The sequence below is a fragment of the Mandrillus leucophaeus genome, unplaced genomic scaffold (assembly GCF_000951045.1).
Source record: "Mandrillus leucophaeus isolate KB7577 unplaced genomic scaffold, Mleu.le_1.0 Scaffold355, whole genome shotgun sequence".
Classification (NCBI taxonomy): Eukaryota; Metazoa; Chordata; class Mammalia; order Primates; family Cercopithecidae; genus Mandrillus; species Mandrillus leucophaeus.
The window spans coordinates 1,699,335-1,704,589 of record NW_012103754.1 but is presented as its reverse complement, the minus strand read 5'-3'; positions in this window follow the sequence as shown (position 1 = coordinate 1,704,589).

The following is a 5,255-nucleotide window of genomic DNA, read 5'->3' as shown; positions in this document are numbered from 1 at the left end:
TAAATTACTTTGGACACTATGGCCATTTCAACACTATTGATTCTTCTTATCAATGAGCATGGAATGTTTTTCTGTTTGTTTGTGTCATCTCTGATTTCTTTCAACAGTGTTATCGAGTTCTTGTTATCTTGTTATCTAGTTCTTGTTATAGAGATATTTCATCTTGCTGCTTAGCTGTGCTCCTAGGTATTTTATTTTTGTGTGTGATTATGGTGAACGGGATTGCATTCTTGATTTGGCACTTGCCTTGGAAGTTATTGGTGTTTAGAAATGCTACTGAGTTTTGTATATTCATTTTATATCCTGAAACTTTGCTGAAGTTGTTTATCAGATCTGGGAGCTTTTGGGCAGAGACTGTGAGGTTTTCTAGGTGTAGAATAACATTGTCTGCAAACAGAGATAATTCGGCTTTCGCTCTTCCTAGTTGTATGCCTTTTAATTCTGTCTCTTGCCTAATTGCTCTGGCTAGGAATTTCCAATACTATGTTGAATAGGAGTGGTGAGAGTGGGCATCCCTGTCTGCTTCTGGTTCTCCAGGGGAATGCTTCCAGATTTTGTCCATTCAGTATGATATTGACTATGTATTTGTCATAGACGGCTCTTACTATTGTGAGGAATGTACTTTCGTTACCTAGTTTGTGGAGGGTTTTTAACATGAAGGGATATTGAATTTTATCAAAAGCCTTTTCTGCATCTATTGAGATGATCATGTGGTTTTGGTTTTTAGTTACGTTTATGTGATGAATTACATGTTTTTGTTTTGTATTGTTGAACCAACCTTTCATCGCAGGGATAAAGCCTACCTAATTGTGTGAAAATATGCTGCTGGATTCAGTTTGTTAATATTTGGTTGAGGATTTTTGCATTTATATTCATCAAGGATATTGGCCTGAAGTTTCCTTTTTTGGTTATGTCTCTGCCGGGTTTTGGTACTGGACCGATGCTGGCTTCCTAGAATGAGTTTGTGGAGGAATCCTTCCCCTTCGGTATTTTGGAATAGTTTCATTAGGAATGATACCAGCTTTTCTTGACTTGTCTGTGAATTTGGTTGTGAATCTGTCTGGTCCTGGGGTTTTCCTGGTTGATAGGCTTTTTTTTTTTTTTTTTTTTTTAAAATCACTAATTTAGTTTTGGAACTTGTTATGTTACTGGTCTGTTCAGCATTTGAATTTCTTACTAGTTCTGCCTTAGAAAGTTGTATGTTTTTAGGAATTCATTCATTTCTTTTAGGTTTCTTAGTTTGTGTGCATAGAGGTGTTCATAATAGTTTCTTTTTTGTATTTCTGTGGGGTCAGTGGTAATGTCTTTTTTGTCATTTCTGATTGTTTTTATTTAGATCTTTTCCCTTTTTTTATTAGGCTGGCTAGCAGTATATCCATCTTATTTATTTTTTTAAAGAACAAAATTCTGGTTTTGCTAATCTTTTGTATGTTTTTTCATGTGTGTTTCCGTTGCAACTCAACTCTAATTTTCTTTATTTCTTTTCTTCTGCCAGCTTCTGTTAGTTTACTCCTTTTTTTTCCTTATTCCTTAAGTGTGATGTTAGGTTGTTAATTGGAGGTCTTTTAAATAAACTTTTTGATATGGGGGTTCAGCACTATAAACTTTCATCTTAACACTTCTTTAGGTGTGTTCCAGAGATTCTGATATGTTGTATCTTTGTTCTCATTAGTTTCAAATAATTTTTGATTTCTGCCTTACTTTCTTTGTTTACCCAGAAGACATTCAGGAGCAGGTTGTTTAATTTCTATGTATAGTTTTGAGTGATTTTCTTGTTATTGATATCTATTTTCATTGTGGTCAAAGAATGTGGTTGGTATTCTTTTCTAATTTACTGAGAATTGTTTTATGGTCTATTGTGTGGTTGATTTTAGAGTTTCTAACATGTACAGGTGAGAATAATGTATATTCTGTTGTTTTTGGGGTGTAGAGCTCTGGAGGTATCTATTAGGTCCATTTGGTCAAATACTGAGTTCTGGTCCCAAATGTCTTTCTAGTTTTCTGTCTCCATGCTCTTCCTAATACTACCAGTGTGATGTTAAAGTCTCCCACCCTTACCCTATCTAAGTATCCTCATAGGTTTCTAAGTACGTGTTTTATGAATCTGGGTGCTCCTGTGTTGAGTCCATACACATTTAGCATTATCAGGTCTTCTTGTTGTGAACCCTTTACCGTTATGTGAGGTCCTTCTTTGTCTTCTTTGATTGTCATTGGTTTAAATTCTATTTTGTCCGAAATTAGAGTAGTAACTCCTGCTTTTTTTCTTTACGCATCTAACAAGCAAACAGAAAAAAAAAGCAGAAGTTACAGATGATGTGTTATGATATACGTCTTCCACTTGACACTATTGATATGGTTTGGATCTGTGTCCCCACCCAAATCTCATGTTGAATCATCATCATAATATTGTAGGTGGAGCCTGATGGTAAGTGATTGGATTGTGGGGGTGGATTTCTTATGGATGATTTAGCACCATCCCCTTGGTACTGTCCTCCTGATAGTGAGTGAGTTCTCATGAGATCTGGTTGTGTAAAAGTGTGTAGTACCCCCACCCCTTTGCTCCTGCTCCCACCATATATGACCTCTTGCTCCCGCTTTGTCTTCTACCGTGATTGGAAGCTCCATGAGGCCTCCCCAGAAGCAGAAGCCGCTATGCTTCCTGTACAGCCTGCAGAACTGTGAGCCAATTAAACCTCTTTTCTTTATAAATTACTCAGTCTCAGGTATTTCTTTATAGCAATGTGAGAACAGCCTAATACAAGTATCTACTACTATGTGACAGTATACCATTTTAGTGTCTTGTAACATTTACATATATTTCTTACCTCTCATATTTTGCTCTTGTTAGCATATGTTTTGCTTCCATATTTTTAGGAACCTCTAGTACATTGTTCCTTTGTTTGATTTCAGCGAGCAGTAATTCTTATAGCAAATTAAAAACAATCCTCTTTACGACATGCTGTCCTTTATCCCTTTATGTAATCCGCAATTCTGTCTGACGTCACAGTTTTTCCTGGAGAACATCCTTTAGCATTTCTTGTGATGCTGGTCTGTTGCCAATTGATTCTCTCAGCTTTTGTTGTTCTGAAGGCATATTTAGGTAAATTTCCCTACATTTATAAAAGATATTTTTGCTGAGTATGGATTTCTGGATTGAAAGTTTTCTCAGTGTTTTTTGTTTTAACTACTTTCAGGGAGTTTTCTTTACCTTTGTTTTTCTGGAGTTGATTGTAAAAGGTTGAGGCTTTGTTTTGTTTTGTTGAGTTTTGCCATTGAGGGATGGACATATTAACCTGTTTGGGATTCTCTGGGCTTCTTGGGTATTGTTTTTACTTGGATATTGTTGTTTTTTACTAATTTTGGAACTCTTTATTATTAACTCTTTGAACATGCCTCTGCCTTTTTATTTTTTCCTCTCTTTCTAGAACTGTAACTGCCTATTACTGAGTTTCCTATTTTCCCACAACTCTGATATGTTCTTTCTGTTCTTTTTCATTTTTGTTGTGTTTCAGTTTTTATACCTCATTTTGATTTGTCCTCAGGTATCTTTATTCTTTCCTCCCCTGTGTCCAGTTGTCTAACAAGCCCCATGGAAGGGATTCATGCTGATGTTCTGAATTGCTCTCATTCATTTAGTTTTGTCTTTTAAATGTCTAGGGTTTCGGCTTTTTTTGCTCAGATTTTCCATCCGTCCATGTGTTTCATTAATCTTGTCTCTCACACACTCGAACATCCAAATCTCAGTCATTTTGCAGTTTCTGTCTGGTATCTCAGGACAGTGTTATCCCTGGGCCTGTCTCTGTGATGGCTTCATTTCCTGAAAATGGATTTATTTATTTATTTATGCTTTTTTTTTTTTTTTTTAAGCTCATAAAACTAAGAAAGAAGGAAGTGGTGGCCTCTTCTTTGGCTGGATGTTACTGAGGGTGTTGAGTTGAGCTGGGTGGTTGATCTTTGTTGCTGTCATCCCCTTAGAAGTCACCTTCAGAGACCACAAGCCTCACATCCTCTGAGGTGGGCTGCTTGTCCTGTGGGCTCATGGGCTGTGGTGCCGGAGAGCTTTGCCCCATGTTCATGTTCCACATGATGTAGCAGGACCCCAAGCCTGGGGGCAGAAGGACAGGGGCTCCCCACGAGTGTTCCTCCACAGGGAGTGCACCCGTTACCTGGCCATGGTAAGGCACTGCTTGGTTTTCCTGATCCTACCTCTTTTCCAGGCAGCCCTCAGTTTGACCCTGGGGTGAGCTTTAGGGCATCCGTGCATCCGCAGCCCCTGCATGCAGGAGCTGGACACTGGCTCCCTTGGGTGTCCTCCCTGCCTCCCTTGGGTGTCCTCCCTGCCTCCCTTGGGTGTCCTCCCTGCCTCCCTTGGGTGTCCTCCCTGCCTCCCTTGGGTGTCCTCCCTGCCTCAGTCTTCGCTGGACCTGTCGAGGCTGCTGGTGAGGGAGGGAGATTTTCGGAATCATTCGTGAAGCTCTAGGTTTTCAAAGGTGTCTTGTCAGCTGAAGTTTCTAAAATGTTGCTGGCTTCCTCCCAACCTGTTTTTTGGCAGCGTTTCCTTCTCTGGAGCTCTGCCAATCGTGAAGTCTTTCAGTCCTGTCTCCGTTCAGAGGGGCTTTTTGCTCTCTGGAATGTAGTTCACTTTGTTGCCTTGAAGCCATAGTTCTGGTGGGCTCAAGTTAATTTGTGCTTTTACACTCTCTGACCTTCTGTGTGGTTAGGGTGGACGCTGTGCCTTCTCATGGCTTTGTGTATTCTACATACATATCCCAAACTAAACAAAAAATAAAATCTCATCTATCCTAATTTTCTGCCCTTGTGTTTTATTAATTCTGCACGTTAGGTCATTTGAAACAGAGAGTGCATGAAGAAGGTGAAACATACACATGGACATCAAACATGCACTTGCTCTTACTCACACCGAGGAGCAAACACCCCGCGCTTGCACCCACTCACACCCATGAACAAACCACACCACATGCTTGCACAAACTCACACCCATGAACAAAACACACCACATGCACTCACATCTGTGAGCAAGCACCACACATTTGCACTCACACCCGTGATAAAACACCACACATTTGCACTCACACCCAGGAGCAAACAGCACGTGCTTGCACCCACTCACACCCATGAACAAACCACACCACATGCTTGCACTCACACCTGTGAGCATATAACACCACACCCTTCCACGCACACTTGCAAGCAAACACCACGTACTTGCACTCACACTTGTGAGCAAACACCAC